Source organism: Hipposideros armiger, unplaced genomic scaffold (genome assembly GCF_001890085.2).
Source record: "Hipposideros armiger isolate ML-2016 unplaced genomic scaffold, ASM189008v1 scaffold_622, whole genome shotgun sequence".
In the NCBI taxonomy this organism is placed as follows: domain Eukaryota; kingdom Metazoa; phylum Chordata; class Mammalia; order Chiroptera; family Hipposideridae; genus Hipposideros; species Hipposideros armiger.
Window position 1 is genome coordinate 328388 of NW_017731972.1, and position 25184 is coordinate 353571.

Genomic DNA, 25184 nt, shown 5'->3' on the forward strand with positions numbered 1-25184 from the left:
CTGGCGGCGTCTCGTCTCATTTTAGTGCTGAAAACTTTCAAGTGCCCTGTACATACGTGATTGCTGGGTATAGAATTATTTTTTCTAAGTGGACAAGGGTTTTATTTAAAAATATATTGTTTACGAGGAAGCCACGGCACGTGTTACAGACTGACTTAGAAACAGCTGCGTCTGTATCGCTTAAACACCCGTGGCGATCGAATACCTTTTACAGAAGGGGTCATACCTTGTGTCTTCATGTAGGAATAGTTGCCTAACAAGTTTCCAACAACCTAAATCCTTTTAGGAGGAAAAGTTAGACATCAAGACATGTATGTGGTGCCGCGTTTATAAAATCCCCTTCTATTTATGGAGGGCTTGTTAGATGTAAAACGATTTTTATTCGCTCTACTAGGATTAAAGCTCGAGGTGAAGCTACGTTCCCCCATCTTGTTCATCACACTCTGAAATACTTGAATTTTTTGTGAATAGTTTGGCAACGTGGTTAAGACTATTTCTTGCTACTGGTTTCAATTAGATGAGGCGTATGGATGAAAGTGACAGTGTGTTTGTGAGGCTGAGACCTTTGTGTGTGCACATCACCGTGTATGTTTCCGCAGAGATGTTTCCGTCTTGGTGCTCATAGAAAACTCTGGTATTTTGAATCAGATGCTCTTCCCCCTAATTTCCTTTCTATTCCCCGTTGTCAGTTTCTTCGAACTCTTTCTAGTCTGGTAATCAAAGTAGGAGGGTTAGATTTTGTCTATTTCTCTGCCAACATTTTAAGTGATACTTGTAGTAAGTGTTGCCAAAAACTTCATCTTTCCATCCACATTCTTAGCATTCTTCTCTGCTTCCTCTCTTCTGCTCATACTCATTTCAGTCTTTATACCACTTTTCATATCCTGCCTGCATCTTATTTTCCCCCCAACTTGTCCATTGGTCTTCTCTATACTGTTTATCTTATTTGTTTCTTATTCCTCCAGATTTGGGGAATACGACCATTCACCTTTTCAAAGCAGCAGAAAACTCTGACTGCTTGGTTTCCTTACTACTTCATCATACTTATCCCCACACCCTTCTGTAACCCCCCCACACTCTTCCTCCCAAACGCCCTCTCTCCGCCCCCTCCAACCCCCGTTTTCTCCTTCTCTACCTGTCTAGAGCTGAAAACTGAAAGCACCAGGAAGTAAGATCCTGTTATGGGTAGACTTGTGCCACCCTCCCACCAATTCATATGGTGAGGTCCTAACCCCCCCAGTACCTCAGAATTTGACCAGTTTGGAGAGAGAATTTATAAAGAGGTAATCAGGTGTTGAGTGCACCCTAGTCCAATCTGACTGGTGTCCTTAGAAGAGGACAGCATTTGGACAGAGGCTCCTCTGGGGGGAAGGTGGTGATGTGAAGACACAGGGAGAAGATGACCACCTACAAGCCACGGGGAGAGGCTGGAGCAGACCCTTCCTCACGGCCTCAGGAGGACCCCGTCCTGCTGACATGCTGATCTCGGACTTCTGGCCTCCAGAACCCTGAGAAAATAAATGTCTCTTTTTTAAAGCCCCTCAGCCTGTAGTTCTTTGTAATGGCAGCTCCCAGGAAATAAATACAAAGACCATCCCTGCCCTCAAGGGTCCTGCTGCAGGGGAGCTAAAGATGCAAATAGCAGCAGGGGACAGTAGTGATAGGCTCTAAGGAAGCTCAGTAGACGGTCAGGCTGAGTTTAGGGACAGGCATTGGAAAGGGCCCCAAGGGCTTCAGGAGGAGGGGGTGGGAATGTCACAACTTAATGGTGAGTCAGGAGTCTTCAGGGGAACATTTACAGGGAAATATTCTGGGCAAAGGGGAAAACTGGAGCAAACTTAGCTGGATGTAGGGGACCTGGGGTCAGGGTGAGCTTTGTCTGGTCACTTAGATAATGATGGTGGTCTGTTGGGCACCTTTTTCCTGCACCCCCTGCCCTTCATGACATGACATACCCCCTGCCTCTCCTCCGTCCTCCCTCCTGGAAGACACTCTGTTCAGTGAGCTGATGCACTTTTCTCTGGAACCCAAGCCGTGTTTCAGACCTGGGTTTGAGGTGTGAGAGGCGTGTGTGTCCTGCCATCTCTTGCATGACCTAGTGGTTTAAAATGGCACCGTATTGTCCTGTATCACAGCGCTCTCTGTGGCTGGCCTGAGTTCCACTGGGCAGTTATCTCATGGGGTCTCACATGCTTCGGGTCAGCAGGTGACCAGAACTGGAGTTCATCTGGAAGTCCTACTGGGTGCGGGTCCCAGACAGCTTCTTCCCCTGTATGCCTGGTACCGGCTCAGATGCCGGGGACTTTCTCTCCATGCTGTTCCTCCATGTGTGGGCTTGGGCTTCTGCATAGCATGGCCGTCCTGGGGGTGTTCAGATGTCATGCATTGGGCCTGGCTTTTTCCAGAACAAGCCTTTCAAGAGACAGAGGCAGAAGCTGGCACCCCAGCCTCACCAGTCATGTAGCAATGCCTCTGTCGCATTTTGTTGGCTGCACCAGGCCAGCCAAGATGAGGGCCGTGAGTAGTGGAAGGTGTGGTTAATTGGACAGCAGTTCCCACAAGCATTTCCCAGGTAGTAATATCAGGTTTGTGTTGAATTTCCCTTTCCTGTGGTTCGGGGACTCTGTGAGATTGTCGTCAAGCACCTGAATGAGCAACTGGCACCACAAAATAGATTTATTTATTTATTTATTTATTTGCTGGAGAAAATTGGACCAAAAGAGTGTCAGATTTAACAACTAGGGCCCCTGAGCGAGAGCCGTGATGACAGCACGCAGACCTCTACTGGACAGCCCAGCTGGGGCCAAAGTTTACAAGGAACAGGGATCAGACACACTGTTCTGGCTGGTTGGGTAGTTACAAGGTGACTGGGGGGCAAAGGGAGGCCTTTATAAAGCTCATTAGCGTGACTATTCTGCCTTTTTATCGGGGAGTACCCATGAGCCCCTGATGCGGTGACCTGGGAGTCCTGACGGGGAGACATTCAAGGAAACCCTCCCTGAACTGAGGTACAAGTTAAGTTGAAAATTTCAATGGGCTGCTAATTCTTTCTCTGGGATGTACTTTTCAATCCTAGTGAAAAGGGTAAATTCTTCCAAGCAAGAAAGCCTGTTGGCTAAACAGTTGCAAGAGACTTGCCTGTCAACAGGCCTTACAGCTCCAGGCAGAAGCCAGGGGTGGTCTCACCCTCACTCCTGAGGGTGCCCCTGCATGGGCAGCTCCTGCTCCTCATATTGGCATCTCTCTGTCCACGGACTAATGACTCTGCCCAACTTGTGCCATTTTCTCTGTGCTATTAGTTTTCATTTTCCCCCCTGCAAGCAGATTTCTTCTGCTATGTGCTCATTTCATTCTAATTTGTGGTACCCGAGCATGGTGCGTAGTAAGTGGCCACAGAGGCTCGGTGGAGCTGAGGGCTGCATGACACGTGTGACCCACCAAATGGCATCATGGGGAGAATGTCACCAGTAGGTCCTCATAACTTGGATCCCTTGTTCCCGACTAGAAATGTGCAGGCCCAGCTTTTTTTTGTCCTTTTGATAGGATGGCCATACTGTTTGATTGCTCCCCAAATTACGCACGCATCTGTTGGGGAAAATATCGCTGTGTGATGTGTTTTTAGAGGCTCACTTTCCCTGAGGATGGGGCCCCAGAGTTTGAAAACTGGCACGTAAAAGCTGGAAGAAGGAATATTAACTGTTAAATTCTCCATAAGCAGGAGTGGACGTTTTTCAAGCCAGGGATGTTGACAGTATGGTGACAGCTTTCACCTGTGGGTCTTTTTGGGACCATCCAAGGCAAGCTTGCTTTCAAATGTGCACGTTCCAATGCAAAGGCTGGCTCCGGCTGCCCGGTGGCACCCTCCTTGGCGTGGCCAGTAAATGGAGAGGGACTGGGAACGCCTGCCTGTAACGCTGAGTCTCTACCTCAGAGCTGCAGGGGAGCCGTTTCAGTTTGGGATAGATCTCCTTCGGGAAGCTGCTTGCTATCTCTTTGTTCATAGGTTAGCCAGTTGTCAGTGAATCCTGTCCTCTGAGTGCCCTCCTGCGGGCTGGCCCCCCCAGAAGCACTCTGGGACTTTGGACACACACGCTGGGTTCCTGTGGTCTGTGGTGTCGTCTCTGCCATCTGGAGGGGGGTGGTATCAACTTTGTTATTCATTCAGCCCGTGGGGGCTGACCCAAGGCTGTGAGTTCAAATAGGATTTGAGCAATTTAATATGAGGAGGTGTTTTTTTGTTTGTTTGTTTGTTTTTAAAAATAAATATGAACTGGGTTCTTTCATACCTGTGGCATTTGGGTGGGTTGTCTCTGTGTCAAATGTCCTTCTCTCCCTTGTATACCTGAAAAACTCCTACTCACTGCTGAGAAAAATCCCACAGCTAGATTTAAGTTCCCTGCAGACTATATATATGTGTGTGTCTATCTCCGGCTAGCATATAGAAATGATCAGTGGTGGCTGTTTTCTAATGTTCTCCCTCTGACTTACCCTTTCATACCTTTCTAGGCCTCATTCGCCTCACATCTCAATTCTTTACACTTCCAAACCGTACTCTGACCTAGAAGCTCTCCTAATATTTTGGATAATTTTTTGTGCCCTTTCTTCTAGTTCTCTAGTCTCTTTCTGTAGAGATATTCACCAGCACAGCATGGGGTATTTCAGGGGAAAATTAATTCATTTACCATTTCACAAAGATTTAATCTGACCTTGTTTTTGCCTCACGAACTATGTCAGCGGTGTAAAGGTTGACAGATGTTTTTTGTTGATTGATGATCCTGTTTCCTGGTATGGCCTGCTATTTAGGAGGGCAGAAGCACTTTGAACTTTCAAGACTTAGCTACACGGAGTCCTCCAAGCCTCCCTTGGTTGTTAAATAAGCCTTCTTTCAAATCAGACACAGTGGGAGCTGTTACACCATGGAAAACGGTATGCACTGCAAATCAGGGCTTTTTTTTTTAATGGAGAGCCAATTAACCATTACATCACTAATTATAATACATAGTTTTCGTGCCCATGGTCTCTTATGTACAATTTAACCAGCTTACAGTTCATGAGACATTGGTGGTCTATAAGGTCGTGATAAGTACTCATTCAGAAAAGGGGTTTGGCACAATTATGGGGTAAACACAATTAAAAGATGGTTTTTTAGCTCAGAGGACTTGTCACAGGATTTAACAAGGGTAATGTGCATTGTGGATATTCGAGAGAGAGAGGGAGATATTGAAGGAGGTGTTTCCCTACTTATTTAACCAAAGAACCTTCTCCCTCCAGCATACCCACCCATTACAACGTCACTGGCCTGAGAGAGCTGGTTTAGAGTCTGTGCCTTGAAAGTGTTGTCTTAGACTTATCTCAGGTGTTTCTGTCCCCTCACTCCCCGCCCCCAGTGGTCTGGGGAAGCTTCCTATAGGTGCCACACGAACTGAAGGAGCTCGAACACTTCATGGTGCGTCCTTCTTCAGGCTGCCGCCTTCTAGCCCCATCTTTCCCGCTTCTTACGCAAGGTCCCATTTGTCACAAAGACATTCTTGTCAGTAACACACAATCATTGGCATTTGCTAAAATACTTTTTTTGAAAGTCAAGATAAATTTGCTGTGTTTCTTTTCCCTCAGTACTGTTCATTCTTCTCTAAAACCCTGAGCAGTTAGGGATTGCTGTAAGAAGAATACACCCCCCCCCCCCCCCCCCCCGCCCAATAATTGTGCTTATTTGTTGAGTGACACACCACCATTGATTACAGGCTATGTCTACTATGTGTGGTGTGCACAGCAGGTCTAAACTCAATACTATGCAGCTCCATGGCTTTTCATCTTATAACCATGATTCAGTGCCTCTGTTTGCACAAGGCTGAGACTGTTAGCTCTGCTGAAATTTAAGCAAATAATGAGGGTCATAGCAATGTTTTTGGGAAAGCGATTTGTTTCATATGTTATTAGATTTTTGGAGGGTGGCCTATTGATATGTACTGTGAGAAACAAAAAAAAGCCATATTCAAAAGGAGTATTAACCAATCCCACCCAAAAAATGTTAATAGGGGACTGAGGCTCAGAATAGAATTATTAACCCTATGAATAAATAAACATACATTTTCTCAAGCTATTATTTACAGGGTTCCTGAGGTCTGTGCTTTGACAATTTGCAATCCGTCATATGGAGAATTCACTGTGGGAGTGTGGGCAAAAGTCACAATCGGCTTGAGACCCCTTATGGATGGTCTAAACATGTGAAATTCCATGTGACAGATGCCCGTGAGGTCTCAGAGCTGTTGAGAGACTGGACCTGTTGCATATATACTCATGAGAGTGAGAGCTGCTACACGGAGTCCAGCTTGGTGATAGGTCTGATGATTTCACTTTTAGGAGCTCAGGTTAAGGAAATAACATACAAGGTATATTGACTGCAGCACCATTTATAAATTCAAAAACGTGAAAAAACTTCAATGTCTAGCAATAGGGGATTTATAAAGCACCAATGGTAGATGTATAAAATAAAGGCTATACCAATCACTTGAATTGATGATATTGATCTATGTTTATTGACATGGAAAAATATGTATTATGTGTTGTTAACTAAAAAAAGCTGCTCATGAAAGCATTTTTTTATCCCCCCCCAAATTTGGGGGTAAAGTTTATATACATACATATGTAACTCCCCAAATATATGCATAAGAAAACTTTGGAAGTTTATATATCAGGCTGCTAAGGATGGATGTCTTTTAGGGAAAGAAATATGGGTTAACTTTCTTCTTTGAGTTTTCTGTTATCTGTTTTCTTTTTAACAACATGAGTTTGTTATTTGTTATGAGGAAAATAGCCCTAAAGCTGGTGGTTGTCTCTGTCAGGCCTGGCATATTTCCAGGGCCCTGAAATCTTCCCTTAACATGATCGGGAAGTGCTTTTCCTTGCTGCTGGCCAGTGCTGGTGTGCCTGTCCCAGGGCCAGCCTGACTGTGGTCAGGGGGGCCTGGGATTCACATCCCAGAGTCCCGAGTTCTGGGCTCAACCTCCAGGGGCCTGCCCCATCGCCTGGTAGAATTCTGCCTTCTTCCTGAGCCAAGTACTGGTTCTTGTTGTTTTCTGATTCCTGACCTAGAGTCCTTACCTTGTAATCTCCAGCTTCCTGGCTCTTTCAATGCCATCTTGTCTTTGTCAGCCTCCTGGCACTGGCACGTGGCCTCACCTCCAGCTGTGGTTGCTGGGGTCCTACTACCTGCAGACAGGCTCTCTCCAGAGCTCCCATCTTGGGGTCCGTTACCTTACCGCCCACCTACCATATCATATGCCCAAGGTCTGTGCTGTGCCCCCCAGCCTGGACTGCTTCTCAAGTCCCGCAGGGGCCCTGTGTTCTCATCACCACTGTGCCTGGCCATGCCGGTGGTCTCCGCCCTGTTCAGGCCCACCCTATTCTGTCCATTAACCGTGTCCATTCTCAGCTATGAATATGGGAGATTCCACCCTGTTAGGCCCCACAGACCTAGACAAACCAACTCAGACCTGATGCTAGATATATGTGTGTGTAATTATTGATAATTATAAATAAACTCACCCATTCAGGGGAATTCTGTTAGAACCAATGATATCCAGGCACAAGAAATCTTAGGTGAGAACCACTGGAATAGTTGTTTGTGGATCACGGGTCCTTTGAAGATCTGAGGGAGGCATTCATTTGCTGCCACTTCAGGGCTCCGCACCGTCCCCACTTTCCCACCATGTCCTTTCTCCCCATACCCATGTGTCCTGGTAGGGAAACCGAGGAAGCTTTGCCAACGGACTGCTATGACTTGGGAGTGAGGGTTTGGCTCTGCACGGGGTCCTCCTGGAGACCGTGTCCCAGTCCCGCGCTGGACTGGGGTGACGCTGGGCAGGTGTAACTCTGTGTTATTCCACAGGGAGTGTCACCGTTCTGTCCTTCCCGGGCCAGCCTTTCCCCAAGCGCCAGCTGCAGCCCACAGGCTCGGGCCTCTTCTGGTGTCGTCTCCCATCCTGTCTGCATCTCTGCCGCCTGCACTGGATCCTTCAGCCCCTATTTCCATTAATGATGATTTCTTTATGGGACACAATTCAACCCATAAAAGTCCACTCTCTGTTCCTTAAAAATTCATGTCCTTCTCACATGCAAAATACAGTCCTACCCATTCTGTTGGCTCAGTCAGTCACACGGCCTTGACTGACCCTAGGGGCTCTGAAAGGCAGCCTCCCTACCTGAAAGATAGGCTTTGTGAGGTGGGTTCCCAATAAACAGAGTGTCTTTGTGTCATGCTCGTTTGAGACTCACAACTTGGGGTAGACAAATCAGGCCTGACAGAGGTGGAGAAGAAATTTTAAAAATTACTCCTTTTTTATATGGAAACAAGGCCGAGGGGGCTACAGTGGGAGGGTGAAGGTCACCTGGGGGGAGGGAGAGGCCGGTTGAGGCTCTTTTCAGGCACCCCATCCTCCCATTCTGTGACACTTGTGTGTCTGCGTCTTGTCCAGCCGGTATTGATTTATTGATAAATGACCTCAGAATCAATGTAGTTTTCAGGTAGGATATGAAATATGCACGGGAGAGTGCAGAACAGGTGGAAACAAGTAACTCGAGAGGCCAAAACAGGCCTAGACATCACCATTAATGGGCCCTCCTGTCAGTATCTTCTCTTTCATCTGACTGGAATGAAATGAAATTAGTTCAGAAAGCGCACGAATTAGGCTCTTGGAGGGGCTGGAGGAGCCCCGCCTTCCCGCCCAGCGGAGTCTGAGAGGGCATTTTCGTGTTTTCACTCTCTGCTGCGGTTCTCTCACCCCGCTGTGTCACTCCATTCATGTCACACTGGGCCAGGGCGGGCCTCTAACTATCGGAAGCAGCTGCCCATTCCTTTGGTTTTGTCGGATCTCCTGATAAATAATATACAGTCTACAGATGTTGCTTTTTCTAAACAACACCTCCGTGTTCATTTCCACTATTAAAGGCTTAACTACAAAGGTAAATAGTATATGATGGGACATGGTGTGAAGTAAAATTAGAGAAGTGGCAGTGGGAACAGGGTAGGCGGCGATAGCCTTAGAGTGATGACAGGAAGCTCTCTTGCTGTGTGCACGTCTCTTAAAGTCATTTTTCTTTCTTCTCCCACCTCTCCCCCTTCTAAAATGCGTTTGGTACATCAACACTGTGTCTCCGGTGTCAAATAATTGATACAAACGCCTCTTCTCATTTACAGGCCATTTGCAAAAAGAAAAATAATTTCTCCAATGAAAATTAGGCTTTTAACATTTTGCCAGGGTATTAGCTATAGAAATGGTGCTATTAGAAAATGTCCATTGTAAATCATGCATGTGCAACATTTACAGTTTATCAAAGGCATGTTTTAAGAGCAAAGCAATTTTTGGCCCTTGCGAATGTGGCTTATTTATTTTGTATCACTATGTGTCTTGCCGTAGCGTTGCTTGGAGCTCCCTAAACAAGTCTTATAGTTTCATGCATGCAGTGACAATGAACTGAACGTGAACCCTTGAGAGACTCGTGCTGCAAGTATAGCGTCATTTGTCTCCTGCTCATCGGCAGAAAAGAAAAGGTACAGGATCCTCCATAGACATTTGGAATAGGAGTTCAAGAAGACACTGCAAGCCTCCGTCTCTGTTCTTCCCACCCTGTCGACTACTTACCCTGCCACTGTGCCCTATCCAGCCCCGTGCCTCAGTTTCCTCATCTGCAGCTGTGTCCTGTGTGATGGTGGGAAGGCTAAGTGAAATAACACAGGCAAAGCCTTTAACAGAGTGTCTGGTGTGCGGTAAGCTCACAATTCATGTGAGCCATTATCATCATTATTACAGTTCTATTAGCGGTCCGGATTCAAATGGGGTCCCATTCCGCCAAGGTGAGTCTCAGCAGAATGATGTTTAGGTCGAGTGGGGCCTTTCAGAACCCACCTCTGCCTCCAGAGCTGTAGGGTGTGGTGCGGGGGAGCATGGGTGGCCGGTTGTGGGGTGATGGACACACTGGACATTCATGCTTTGTGGAGTCTGAAGGCCATAAAATTCACTTCAAACAAAGGCCTCTCAGAGTTGTCAGGACAACCTGAATCAGATTCTGTCCAGCAATATGTCGAGAGGTGGGATCCCAGCAGAAGCTAGACATCGTTTTGATCATTTTGTACTAAACCTCCTAAACTTTATGATTGCACCTCCTATGTCAATCATTAATATACACACTCAGTGTTTCAGTGGTCATGGGGACATATTTTGACAGCAATACCTGTCACTCGTGCTGTGGCCTATGTTTACTGCGTTGATGGAGCTGACTGTAAGATCCCATTTTTCTTGCAACTTCTTATGCATCTGCCCAGCTCTAGGGCCCTCCCAGTAAATGCGGCTTCAGATGGGGGAGGGGGCACCATGGCCCCAGCCACAGCCCGAATCCCACGCCCACGGTTGCCTGCTGACCTGCATTGCACCAGAACCAGCAGAGAGCAAGTGCATGTCCGTCACCCATAGGCCCCTGGGGGCGCGGTGCACTGGGTTTGTAAATATGCTTGGTTACAGGTGCAGTAAAGGTGAAACTAACAGGAAACCCAAAGCCCAAGCTCACTTCTATGAGAATGTGCAGCCTCCTTTCCCAAACCACAGTTTCGCCAAAAAGTTGTGAACACGTCCATCTTTGGGCACATGTTAGTTTCGTTTGTAGTAAGATGATGCCTGGGGCCTTATTTGTGCAACAAGGAGCCACAGGTGGAACACAAAATGTGTTAAGGGCTTTCATGGTCTCAAGACAGTGAGTGCTAGAAACTGGGGTCAGACAACGCCACAGGCTGTACCCATAGCACCCACGGACCTGCCACACCCATCCTGGGGCTGTATGAGAAGAGGGACGCAGAGTCTGGACGGTGGCGGTGGGGTCCTTCCTGCCTCCTGTGGTGGAGGGTGGCCTCTCCATCCATGAAGTCAAGGACAAATACCCAAGGGGGTCTTCAGAACAAGGAGCCTGGGCTACCATCAGAGTGGAATTTAGGGCGAGTTCAGCACGGGTTCTCTGTCATTTGAGGATGTGCTTGATCATAGAGACTGTTGCCTAGTCTGGATCTATACATTTCTGAAGGCAGGAGGTGAACGGGGACCTTAGAATCACGTGCCTGGAGAAAGATGGGATGCCCCGTCCCATTCCAGCTTTCCATGGCCCTTAGTGGGTGCAGAAGAGAGGGCGTCAGGACCTGATGGTCCCATGTGAAGGGTCATGGACGTTACTGGAGGCGCAGGACCCCGGCACCAGTGGTTTGGGGGTGCTGAGAGGGGCCGTGGGAGGCCAGGTGGAACTGACACCATCCTGAGAAAACCACACAAAGCAGCCACTGGCAGAGCACCCCGTTAGCAGAGGCTGCGGCTGGCAAACTGGTGACCTCGTCATCTGCTTCACTCTTCCAACCACTGTGCCCAGCCACACTGGCCTCTGCTGTCCTGTGCCCAGACAGCGCCTCCATCTGCACCCTGCTGGTCCCCTGGCTTCATTCAGGCCCCTGCTGACATGTTGCCTCCTCAGACACACCTTCCCGGGCCACTTTATCTGAGAAAGCATCCTTGTCCCTCGCCATTCCTTTGCCTTCTTTAACTGTCTACATCACTGTCTGACATTATCCTCCACCTTCATCTGTTCCCTGGATCCCTTCATCCCCGACCCGGGGCGCACATGGTTGCAGAAGGCGGGGGCTTTGTTCCGGTCACCGCGCTGTCTCCATGGCCTATGGAGAGAGGCCATGTTGCAGGTGCTCAGTGAACATCTCCCAGCTGAACAAATGAGTTAGCTGGACCGGGCATCCCAGCGTGGTTGGGCGTGAGTCGTGCTGGGCAGTCCCCCAGGTTAGCTGTGCTCCTTGGACCTCTCCAGAACCATCGTCTGCTTTTCCCAGGCCTGACCTGTGCCTCAGGCTTCATGTTCCGGGCAGGGTTTGACCAGGAGAGGCCCCTCCAGGGATGTTGGAGGGGAGAATCAGGAGTATTTTTCTCCCTGCCTCCTCCCTGCTGGACTGCTCATGTCAACGGCCATGTTCCTCCCCTGAGGCCACAGTGCCAGCCGGGTGTGCCCTCTCTCATGGCTGGAGCTTCTGCCTTGTCCCCCTCGAGCCTAGGCAGTGGCTTCCTGTCACGGCTGGTTCCTGGTCTTGACTCACCTGTGGATTGCCTTAACCTGCCCACAGCTCTGAGAACAGTGTCTTCATTCAGCTCCTGAATGTGCATCTCTTTCCTGCCAGGACCTGGGCTAAGCATGGGGACTTCGCTGCCCGGAAGCTGTCCCTAATAACCTTGCAGTGGCTGCAAGTTTATTAGACATGCAGGACCTCTGGCCTCCCCTTTCTGATGGAGTCAGAGCCCGTCCTTTCAGCAGATCTCGGAGATCTGCTCGCATGTCTGTGGAGCACAGATGCTGCCCCACCCCACTCTCCACGGCATGTTTGTATAGCAGCAAAGTGGGCTTCTCAGGCGTTGGCTGCACACTTCTTTCCTCCGCGTCCCATGGGCAGAGAGGGGGAAGCTCCTCTGTGCTGGATTCAAGCGGCCTGGGTTCCAGCCTGGCCTCTCTCCTTCACTAGCTGTGCAACTGTGGGACAGTTGCTAACCCTCTCTGTTTCCTCATTTGTCCAGTGGGAATGGTAATGGTGCTGCCTAACAGGATTGAGATGATTAAATCACACGATGCATAAGAAGCGAGAGAACAAGCCATGTGGACATGTGTAGCAAGAAGACCAGGGAGGGAGCCGGTGTGCCTGGGGCTGGTGCCACCCGCAGCGTCTGTCACTCAACAAGGCTAAGGAACGTTGGTGGGGTTGGTGGCTATGGCATCATCGGCGTCATTTTGGGTGGGAGGGAAGGCAGTAGTTTTAGGTAATAGACAGGCTGGGAAATCCACCCGTGCATTTCTAGTCATAAATGCAAGACAGTCACCTGAAATGATAACCGCGGCAGCATTTTATTTACTCAAAGCTTTGCAAAGCCCTTTCAAAGAGATAATACAGACACTTAAGAGTGTAAGAAGCAAAGCCCTGAAAGGCCGTTCTCGGCAGCGCACAGTCAAACGGAGAATTCCAGAATAACGCTGACGGCAAAGGCGCCCTGCTTCCGCGTGTAATTCTGTAGACGCTCTTTGATTTCACAGCCATCGATCAATAATTCATTTGGTTTATGACTGCCGATGACATGATTTAATATGTCCAGTGAAATTATGTTCCCATAGGAACACTCGTGCATACAAAGGGAAAAATTACAATTACCGCTGTGCTGGCCCCTAATTGAAGCAAGCCTGCCTCTCTGCCTAAACCTGCTGTTTGAAGGAAAAAAGGGCCGTGGGATCAAATCAATAGCGGACCTAATGCCAAGTGCGCTCCCTCTGTGAATCCCAGAGAGCTCACCAAGCACAGTCAGCGTTTGCGAATGCTCGCCACTGATATAGGAACTGGAAGGGCCACGCCTGCTCTCAGGGGCAATGCCAAGTGCACCTTCCGATGTCCTGAGACACGCCTTTGTCACCTTCCCCGCGGGTGGGTGTCCGCCCGTTTCTCTGCCGTCCGCTTTGGCCTTCTTGCTCAGCATCAGGTAGGGCGGGCGGACTGGCAACAGTAGCACGGCGGCGCGTTTGAGGGTATGTGATGGTGGGGGTGTGACCTGAAGTAGAAACATTCCCAGGCCTGGTTTCTAACAGAAAAGGAAACCGGGGACCCAGGAGATTTAGTGAGACTAAGTCAGATCCTCAAAAGAGCCAGATGATCATAGCCTGTCTTTGTGTCAACTGTGATTAGACGTTTTGGAGTCATATCTGATGGCTTTGGCCTCCTGATGGGATCTCCTCCTTTCCTTGTCTGCTGCCACTGTCCTTGAGTGTGACAGTAATCACTGTAAGATAGGAGCTCAGAGCACTGGGCTTGGCACCAGACCGCTGGGGTTCAAACTGTCACTCCTCCTCACTGGCTGTGTGACCCTGGCAAGTTACTCAACCTCTCTGTGCTTCAGGTTTCATGTCTATTAAATAGGCATAATAATGTTATCTTAACCCTATGGTTGTTGTGAAGATTAAATGAGCTCTAAGACAGTTGTGTTCTTCATGCAGTGGTTGATATATACTTATCATACAATAAATGATAATAATATGTGTTAATTATTATTGTCATTATTATTACCAGTGGTTTCCTAATTGGTCCGTTTACCTCGAGTCTTTCCATCCCAATCAACCCCTTGTTACGTTGTTGCCCAAGTAAAATTCTGGAAGACCTACTCTGATTAAGACAAACTTGAGTGGCTCTCCAATTTTTAGAAAGTAAAGATCAGGAATGTTGGAGTTTATAAAGCGTCCGTGACCTGGCCCTGCTGCCCCCACCCTCTCTCGCTGTGCGAGCCTGTTCCTAGGTTCCTAAACGTCCTGCCTTTGTTCACCTGCATCTCTTGGCTCGCGGCACCTTCCCCCATCTTCAGAGTGCGTCACCCCAAAGTCCCTTTTGTCATGTGAGGTAACATACTCACAGGCTCTAGGGATTAGGACATGGACATCTTTGGGGGACGTTATTCAAATGACCACAGGATGCAAGGATGATGACAGGATGCCAGTTAAGAGACTGTTGTCCTGGTACTGACTGAGCTGTGATGGGGTGTACGGATTTGGAGTCTGTGTGTGGGGCAAGGCCCACAGCTGGTGGTCCCCGACGGGTCTTGGCAGATTATGAAGGAGGAAAAAGACAGCGACCCAGGCTTCTTGCTTGGATACAATTGATGAAACAATGGCCAGAATGATTCAAAGAGTCTATTCATTAACCAGTGAGGAGGAAAATGTCTAAAATTGTCAGTCATTTTTAAGGTTTATGACAAGGAAAGAACTCATAATTATAAATTGATTATCACTGGATATCACATACTGATTTTGTCTGAATCATTAATTAGCAAATGAATGAACAGCTGCTGATATCTCATAAACAAGTTATTTATTCTAATTTATTTTTTAAAAAAAGTACCAAGCAGTAAAAGGGAAGACCTATGAAGGTGAAGATTGAGAAATTTTCCTTAGAATGATTTTCATGTTTCAGGGTATATTTTAAAAATGATACTTGTGAGCTACCAACGTTCACTCAATAAGCTAAAGCAAAGGTTGAGCTACAAGAAATTAAACACTTTAATTTAAAAATTGATGTGGAATAAATACTTGCCTATTTTCCAGTGTCTCAGAGACGTTTGAGATTTCCATTATGAGATTTCCATTACTTTTCAATGACTGTGGACCTTAGCGCTCTTTCATCTGCCCCCTTCTTTCTTTTTTGGTTCTGTTCCAGTTTTCTATTGTTGCAGAGTGAGCTACCCTACAACGTAGCAACAAAGGCCAGTAACCATCTTACCATGGGTGACGATTTCCGGCAGGGCTGGACTGACGACTCTCAGCTTCCCTGGGTGTGGACTGGGATGGCTTGGTGGTGTTCATCGGGTGGTTGGGCTGGTGTAGACCACCCCAGATGGCGTTCCTCACATACTGGGAGCCTTGGCAGTGTGGACTGTGTGGTTGGGCTCAGGGAACCCCGTCCATGTCCTCCTGGGGTCTCTTCAGCAGGGTAGTTCAGACGTGTTACTAACTGAAAATAGTAAAGGGCATGTCTGTGCACAAAAGTGCATTTCCACGTGGCAGCTTTGGTTGTGAGTGCAGAGCCCATGTACCCTACCTAGACCTGCCTCTCCTAGCTCCTGCCTTCATCCCCGCAGAGCTCGGCGTTAGAGGGTCCCTGGGGTGGGGACACGGAGACAGACACATTTATCTGGGGTCTAAACATGGATCAGATTAGGGATTGTGAAAAATGCATTGTGAAAAATAAAAATGAGTTTTAGGGCCTGTCACAACCAATAAATTCACTTAGCTGAAAAGCCTTATGTGTAATAAAAATGTCACAGTTAAGAAATTAAACGATCTTGTCATTTGAAATGAGGATTAATAGAATTTTAAAACAGAATGAGCTAAAATGAAACTCAGTGAGTCACAATGGCCTTTCACATTTGCAATATTCCTAAGATAATTATTAATTAGCACACCAGAAATGATTTTAATGTAACATTATGGTACAGATTTAAACACCCAAATGGAAGATGCTTCTTATTAAGGTTTCTCATCTTTTCTTAAAATTAAAATGCTAAACTAATTAAAACCAAAGGTACTTTAAAAACAGTTTGCTTCCAAGCAGATTTTTAATATATACCAAACCAAGTATGAGCCTAGAGCCACTTTCTGGGCGGTAGAATCAGAAACCTATTAAAGATGGAATTTCTTATGGACGTCCCAACAGCCTTTCCTTTGTCTCCATATAACCTGTATGGCAAGATATTCATTTCAGGCAGAATTTGGCTCCAGGTTGTGTATTTCTTGAGGTCATTTGTTAAAACTTTCTAAAAGGTAAATCACACTTTACCACCATTTTGCTTAAGATTTTCCCATGGTCTTCCATTGTCCCTCGTGTAAATCGCAATTTCCTTGCTATGACCTAGAAAGCCCTCCATGTTCTGCCTCCTCTCGTTTTTGTCATTGTACTTCAACCTTCTGTTACTTTTGTTTGAACACACCAAACTTGTTCCTGCTCCCAGAAGTTTTGTATTTTCAATTCCTTCTACGATGTTCTCAGCCCAGGTCGTCACATAGCCTCTTCCTTGTCACCATCCCGGCTCTAACAGTCCTATCCAATGCCACTCTAGTCTAACCCATCAGCCTCTCTTATTCTGTTTGGGGCACTTATCCCTCTCTAAAGTATCTTAATATTTGTCCCCTTGTTTATTATCTGTCCTCTTTCAACTAAAACACAAGCTCCTTTCCTGCCCGTTTGAACCTGAATCCCCAGTAGCCATAACACAGCTCAGTCAACAGCTGTGGAAGGGACACAGGCAGCTGAACCACCCACAAATTACAACAAGAAGTGACTACCGAATGGCTGGCGGGGAAAATTGCATTGGTTTTTAAAGAAGTGGCCCGAATGGCACTGTGAGACCTTGAAGAAATTTAGACAAAAGTGTGTGGGCAGGAAGTGGGAAACAAGTATTAAATACACTTGGCTAATCTCTGAATCAAAGAGAAAGAAAAAAAGATGACATTGAAATGAAAAGGCTGATAACAGTGAGGGGCCTAAGTGATCCATGTTAGGAAATAGAAGCTGATGTTTTTAGTTTTCTTTTTTTTTCATTTTTTTATCTGAGTCTTCTTTCTCTCTCTCTTTTTTTTTTTTTGAAAGACCCAATTTATTTTCTTTCTAGGTTTGAAAGTGTTCAAGACATGCTTGTCAAATCTTTATTTGGGAGCCCAAATTTTCTCTTTCTTCTTGTACCTCATATTCGTGTTGATTCATGTGAACCCACAATTGTGGATAAATGGCTTGTTTGCAACATGACAAGATTGTTCTAATCGCCCCTTTCTTCCCTCTCTTCTTTGGTGTAAAAGTCACTCTGGGCTTCTCCTTCACCACTGCTGCTCCATCTTACTTCCTGCTTGGGCTGCGTCTGGTAGGTACTCAGGAATTTGTCTAAGAACGTGTTGATGGATCTTAGTCTGTGGAAACTTGCTGGCGTCTGGAGGGACGTTGTCACGAAAACTTCTCTTAGAAGTTTTGGGGAAATGATCTCCCCCCCCCCCTTTTTTCGGATCGTGTGACTGACTTTTTTCCTTCTCTATCTAAACTGCTCTTCCATCCATCTCCTGAAGTCAGGCATTCCTTGCTGGTTTATCAGGAAAGTCTAAACCAGCAAGCGGCAGATGCAGTCATCATCAGCTTGTTAAAAATGGGCCTGGCCTATGGAAGGGCTGACTTTATGTCACCTGTTAATAATAATCGTGAATCAAATAAAATAGCTAAAGGAGAAAGCAGCTTTATCATAGCCCTTATTACCTTCTCATTGGTCTACAAGATTCATAGTGATTATTATCGTTTCAGCGTGGCTCTAATGTAGTTTAGAAAAAATAGAGTTAAATCAAAGATAATCTATATAAACATATATTATATATGTAACACACATGCTGAATAGGTAGTTCAGCAAACACGCACCAAGTGTCTCTGTGTCCAGGACAGGAATGAATGAGTGAGCAGAGATCCCAGCCACACCCCCCCACCCTGCCCCCACCCTGTTCCCCCAACCCCCCACATCCGATGGGGTGGGGGAACGCACATTTTTTCAGGAAGTAGTGCTACTGCTTCATTATGTTTCTGAAATTTTCAAAATATAGGTTCTGATTTCAACACATTGAGCAACCAACCACTCTGTGTTCACACTTCGTAAAACTTTTATCAAGTGGCAAAACCACCAAAGCTAATAGCTGATTAGAGCAGGACATTGTGTATCTCTGCGTGAACAGGGCAGGAGGCACCCAGCGCCCCGGTGAGCCTGAGTGAAGACATGGTCTATTTCAGGAAATGAATGGGACACGGGGAAGAGCATGGATTTTTGGAACCACGAGTGACCATTGCAGCCTCCCTCCCGCCTCTGCTAGCTGGTCAACCCGAGTGAAGTTAACCTCACTGACTCATTCACAGCCTCCGCAGCCTGGGAGGCAGCGCTCCTGCTGGTGGCGTGGGGGGAACTGCTGAAGTTGACATGAAAAGGCCAGCACAACGCCATGCCCTAGGCTGGCACTGCCCAACAACCCAAAGTGACCCCAGGCACTTGCCCTTGGGGATGGTTTGCCTCCAGGTGTGCACCTGACCCTGTAACCTTCAAGGCCTGTGGTGGACCTACCCCGAGCGGCCTGTTCCAATCTTCCTCCTGCACCCCCACAGTGCCGTTTGGGGGGGAAGGTGATCATTTCACCTCTCTGAAGCTCTTTAGCACTGAAGCTTTTACTCTCAGTTCCTAGTGACTTAATGCCTACACAGCTGTAGTTTCTACTATGGTGAATATTGATAACCCTCATAACAAAAACCTTTGGAATTCTGATGGTTCAGGGGGCAAAGAGGTCCTGAAACCAAAACGTTTGGGAACTGTCCATCTGCTGGGTGGGGCTCAGGCTTAGTCGGATGTGTGGGGTGGGGATGCCCTCCTCTCGTTCATTTATTGAGTCATTTAACCCAACTGGGCATCTGCTTTGTGCAAATCATCTGACTATACCTTGGGGACAGAGCAGTGGATATTCCCTTAATCCCACGTGCCGGAAGCTGATGGGGAGAGATGGGGACTGTGATCTGTGTGTGAGGACACAGGGAGGCCCACGTTGCTGGCTCTATCCACTTTGCAGGATGGGTTCCAGCTCACAGAATGCTGGACGCCTGCTCCGTCTTTCCGGAGAGCGTGTGTGGCGGTTGAGGTGGCGACATTGGCGACACCCATGAGAGGAACTGCTGTTTCTGCTTTTCTACTTGTGGGGCAGCCTGGTGTTTTGGGGCTCCTTCGCGGTGGCCCCAGGTTAGCAGCCCCTCGCCCGGAATGCCTGAGGGCGTGCTGACCACTGACCACACTCCCAACAGATAACCATCTCCCACCCCTCTGCTTGGGACTTAAGTGTAGGCAGAGCTCTGAACACACTTGGGTTCTGTGGTCTCAGGCTGGCGGCTGCTCCTCTATACTCGCTTCTCTTTGAATCAAGTGTTCCCAGGTGGGTCCTCAAAATAATCGCCTCCTGAGAGTGAGTTTTCCGCTCCTTGAACCGCTTGGGCTTCGAGAGGCCACAGAGGCCGTCAGAACACTTTGTTTTTTACCCTCAGCTTGTTTGCAGCCCCTTTCATTCTTCTGTTGAATGTGTGACCCAATTTTCTTTCCTTTAAATCAGTAGCAAAAAGGAAGCGGAACAAATAAGCATTTTCAATAATTTTATGAAGAAACTTGGGACCGATGGAAACTTCCCGTGGGTTGTGCCCACGGGAAACTCTACCTTCTGTTAGTTGACACTGAATTTCCCAAATCACTTTCAGGACTTGAATGTGCATGTGCCTATTTGGCAAGTGGCACCATTTTCAGGGAGGAGTCTTATCTGATAAATACAGTGTTATATTATAGTAACATACACCTCCTTTCCTGTCTCAATGATAGTATTAATAACAATTTGCATTGAGGGTTCCTGCAGTCGGCTGTCTTTGAAACGTTTGGTTCCGTTTTACTTTGGAACTGGCACTGAAAACAGCAAACCATGAGCTTCTTGTCTGGGCCAGTTTGGCCTAAAGCCCTTTACCCGATGTTAACATGTTAATAATCCCTTTGGTCCTCATGCAGCACTGTGACGTGGAGTGTATTTTCCCCTATTTACAGATGTGAAACTGAGGCAGCCTTCAGGGTTGGAGGCGGGATCTTGCTTTCCTTTCTCATATCCCCGCTAGTAGAACGAAGAGCTTACTGCCACTGGGGAATCTGATGACATTTTTCATTCTGCGAAACATGACGTATTTAAAGGTTGCGACAAATGACTTTTGCTGTGTAAACCTGAGAGCCGTGACCATGGAGTGGACTTGTTTGGGGGTGCACCGTGGACGGCCCTGGAGGGGGAGCCCGCACGGCCAGGGTGTGTTTTCTGGTGAGGTCCCTCCTTCTGCACAGATGTTCCCGTAGCCTGATGCAGTGTGTATTGCAGCAGCTGTGCTCCTGATGCGTCTTTCATGGACTCCCCTGATCCCAGGGCACATGGTGGCCCACGCGTGTCCCAGCCAAGAGTCTCAGCTGCTTTGGCGTTTATAACAACTGGGCTGCGACAACCGAGCTGGCTTTGCACAGTTGCTTGGAGTGCTGTGACATGTCTCTCCTCTCCCCTGTGTTTACTTTGGCATAGCAGGGGTACCAGGCAGGTTTCTAGAAGAATCTGAAGAAATTCAGTAAAGATGTGCAGCTCTTCCATGATCCTGAAAGGGAAGTGAGTGAGAGATTTGTTCCCCTCCTCACTGAGTCACTCCCAAATGGACACACAAGAGAGCTTTGGATGACCTTTTGTGTACATTATGTTTGAAGGGTAGAGAATTTTTTCCAGGTCAACTTTAGTTTGGTCAAAGGGGTTTAAAAGTGTTGCTGGATAGAAAGTACTGGCATTCTTGTGATCATGTTTTAATGCTAAAGATTGTAATTTCATTAACTGACACCCATTTTGAAAAGACCACAAATTGGCAGTCTTGGATGCTTTTGCTGTTGTTCATTTCACCTGGCCTTTTCTCCTCTCTCATGTAGGGTTTCTAAAGCCAGACAGGTCCAGAGGGTCCCCGGGTGCCTGACCTTGTGGTGGCAGCTCTCCTGTTCCTGGAGAGAGAGTCCAAGCTCTCATTGGCACCTCAAAAAGGCTGAAAGCTACAGATACGCATCACCTGTCCAACACCGAAGGGAATTAAACACCTGTTTAATGAAGACGTCATTCATTTTCTCTTATAGGAACAGACCAGCGAGGACTGACCATATTCCCCTATCCCCATTCCCAGTCCCCCCTCTGCCTTCCCTCCGCCTATTTCAAATGCATCATTTTCTCAGGGGGTCTTTTTTCTGAAAAGAGATGCTTGGACTGAACACCAGGCAAGGAGGCAGGTAAGGGAAGTAAAAGGGAACGGGAAGCAGCAGAGAGCCCAGTGGCCAGAGGTGGTGTCCTCCCCGCCAGGGGCCCCTCCCTGGCCACCCTGTGCTGCGGGGGATTTTCACTGGGGCTGGGAGAGAAGCCAGCAGCAGCAGGTTTCAGTTTTCATTCACTTATTCATCAAAGGGGTATTTCCTGGGTGCCGGCCACGGGCCCTGGGGACCAGGCACGGGAGATGCTACAACGGGGAGGTGCGGGCCAGTCCCTGCTCCCCCTCTCACAGGCCCTGGCGAAGATTCCTCACGTTCTCCCGTGGGCCCTTCCAGCGCTCAGCTCGCTGGGGGCTGAGAGTCAGATATGCCCTTCAAACAGAAAAGGTCATCTAAAGCTTTCTTGTGTGTGAAAGGTCATCCGAAGCTCTCTTGTGTGTGCGTTTGGGGGTGACTAAGTGAGGAGAGAAACAAGCTCTCTCACTCACTTCCTTTTTAGGATCACAGAAGAGCTGGGTGTCTTTGTGGAATTTCTTTGGGTTCTTCTAGAGACCTGCCTGGGGCCCCTGCTGAAGTTTTCCTAGCACACTAGCCGCCATTTCTGCTACTCTCAGACGTGTATGTGCATTAATTTAGATTCCTCTCAGCTGGGATAAGGACCTGAGGCCCAGAGAGGCAGGCTGGCCCCCCACAAAGCCAGGCCAGGCCCCGACCCTGGAATTCCTACAGCCCCCCACAAAGCCATGTCCTTCCTGGTCCCAGGGTCAGTATTTTTCACCTGATCAGGTTGTTAGCCTTTCCAGCAACAGGACGCAGTCACACAGCAGAGCCTGTGACACCAGCCCTGGTCTGGGTGCTGGTGTGTAAATGGAACAGTTGCTGCTGGGCCGGGGCTTGGAGGTGGCCCGGTGAGTGACCCTAAAGGGAGCTTTGCTTGGCCCCTGCTTTCTCTGATGGCCTCTCTGTGGTCAGCTGTGGCCCCTCAATGCTGGCCAGCACCTGGGGCAGTGGGAGGGCCTGTGTTAACACACCTATGTTTTCTGCCCAGCTGTTTGCTTCACAACAGGGCTGCTGTTTAGCCACCGTGAAACGCTTGTAGGCCACCTACACACTCCCCACTGCTGTGCAACGTGGGCTGGCTCTCACCATCATGGTTGAACTGCCTTGTTTTATTTATTTTTATTTAAAAAGGGACACCAGAATTCTGGGAATAAACCAGCCTGGCCCAGTATGGAGTGTAGAAATATCCCATCTCCTTTCTGTGCCCAGAATTATTTTTGTTTTCTGTGATACACAACCTAGCTATGGTTAAAGCAAGGATATCGGTTGATTTTCAAAACCAAACCTTCTTTCCTGTTTATCAGTGTTGAAAAAAACCAATCCCGCCATAGTCAATCAGGTTATCTCTGCAGATGGTGTGTGATTCGTGGTGTTCTCTTTGTCTGCTGTGCGTTCCTAATACTATAGCAGAGGAAGTAGCCGTTATATCTTCAAACCAAGATTAGCAAATTGATATTATTAGTAGGACTGATACTGATCCCTGACACATGGGGGACCTGGGGGCAGAAAGCACACGGGCACTGGCATCGGCCCAGCTCAGTCACTTAGGAGTTAAGTGGTCGCAGGTGGATGCCCTGCTAGCCTCTCCAAGCCTCATGGGGCTTCCCTGCAAAGTGAACCTCAGCGTGTTCTGTGATCCTAGTGCAACATTGATCAGTTACACAGAATAGTTATATAGCTCTGCCTTGTGTTCGTTTGCTATTGGCCTAATAATGCTGGGTAACAAACAACTGTAAAATCTGAGTAGCTTGTAACAAACCTTTAGGTGTTGCAGACATGGGTCTGTGGGGTGGCTGAGGTTCTGCTGATTTTCTCATCTGGGTTGGGTGTGGCCCCAGGCTCAGGTCAGGCTCAGCTTTGCTCCATGGTTTTACGCCAGGGCTCATGGGAAATGGGAAATGGTGATCTGGGTCACGTTCTTCTCATGCGGGGTCCCAGGAGCACACAATGACAAGCCGGCCACACAAGCGCATGTCCGATCTTTGTTCCCACCATGAGTGCTCACATCCCATTGGCCAGAGCAAGCAGCTGGCCAATCCCGTAATCATGAAAGTGGGTCAAGAAAGTGTGCTCTATGGGGGGGGAGGGGGCATGGGGGGCATGACTGCTCGCTAAACATAATCCAATTTGTCGCTGCTGCTCTGAAGGCAAGGACTTTAATTAAACACATTCTCAAGCTCTCCCTCAGCGTTGTGATTCTTCAGTTCTTGTCTAAAACATTTGAGGCAGCTTAGCCCTTCATCAGTGGAAACTGTCTAGTCACACCCTGATCAGAATGCAAGGCCAAGCCGGGACCGTTCTTTGAGCTGTAGAGTTAGCTGTTTGCTATTCACACATCCCTAATGATCTCGGAAAGTATAGTGTTTTCTAACAGCTGTAAAGACAAGAGAGTCTAACATGATCGACTATACATAATATCCATGAAATTACATTGAATAATGTAATGATGTGTTATGCTGCCATTAACACATTATGAATACCTAATTTGAAAGGTTAATGAAATTGACAAACATGAACACTATGGGTGTCATCAATACCGCTTAATGACAAATCTCATGTTTTTATTTATGGAATCCTCTGAAATAGGAAGACTCCACCACTATAAATATAATTTTTGTTGTAAATTGAGAAGAGTCTGTACAATATGTTTGTTTTCATTTGGAGTGTAGGGTGATAGTGTGTTTCAGACTGTGAAGGTCTATGTATAAGAAATATTTAATATGTTAAGATCTTAATTATTTAAAATGGCTATTTTTTTTTTAGTTTTTATGAAAAGGGTTAAACTTGATAAGAGTGAATCTTTTTTAGTTGGACAGAGCAAAGAAAGTGTGAAGACGAAGGAAAAGTGTGTGGGGAACGTAATCCTCTACAGCAAATTGTGTCCTGGCAAAAGGACCCTCCACTCTGGGCTAAAGAATATTCAGTTTTTCATCTGAAAACTGGGAAGAGTGAAGTACGGAGACTGTTTTCTTTCTCTGCAGGGCCCTGGGCAAGCTTTTCATTTACCTGACTGCTCTTAAAGCAGTTGAGTCTTTGTTAATCCGCTGATGTATGTCATTAAAACTCAAACACCTAGAAAGGGCCCACTTTATTTTCATGTCCAATATAATGGTCCTAAAAGAATGGATATCATCAATGTTAACATTTTCATATAAAGAAAAAATTTAAATATATTTTGTTGAGCGTTCAGGTTATCTCTACATGAATAATGCCAGAATTAGTACTAATACGAGTTCCAATACCAATACCCATACTAATACTAATAAATACTAATACTAAAAGTAATACTGACAAATACTAATACTAATAAATACTGATATTAACACATCAAGAGTAATGACAACAAGGAGGCCTTTACATTATGTTATGCATCACTGGTTTGACCCTTTTAGAAATCCACTGAAATTATTGAGAAAGCATCATAATTCGCTTGTCAATGATGATGAGATCTGGAGAGGTTAAACGACTTGGCCAAAGTACAGACAGTCAAAAAGCGGGAATGCTGGGACTTGTTAATTCCGCGCCTCCCCGTTTCGCCTCACAGCGTCACCATCTCTGGGCTTCTAGGAGCCCTGGCTTTCTGTAGCCATTGGTAGTTACATATCATTTTTGGTAAGAGTGATTTTTTTTCTGATTATCAAAGTAGCAAGTGGTCATTGTAGAACATTTGAAAACATAGAAGAGTGTAGGAAA

At 47.1% G+C, this 25184-nt stretch overlaps 1 long non-coding RNA gene across 2 annotated transcripts in view; it reads left to right on the forward strand.

The window, feature by feature from the left end:
* The first annotated feature begins 2936 nt into the window (after positions 1 to 2936).
* LOC109372306 (uncharacterized) overlaps positions 2937 to 25184 on the forward strand; it is a 166760-nt gene continuing 144512 nt past the window's right edge. For both annotated transcript variants that reach the window (XR_002122030.1, XR_002122031.1), the window contains exon 1: positions 2937 to 3008. This is a non-coding gene — a long non-coding RNA (uncharacterized LOC109372306). The remainder of the gene's footprint in view (positions 3009 to 25184) is intronic.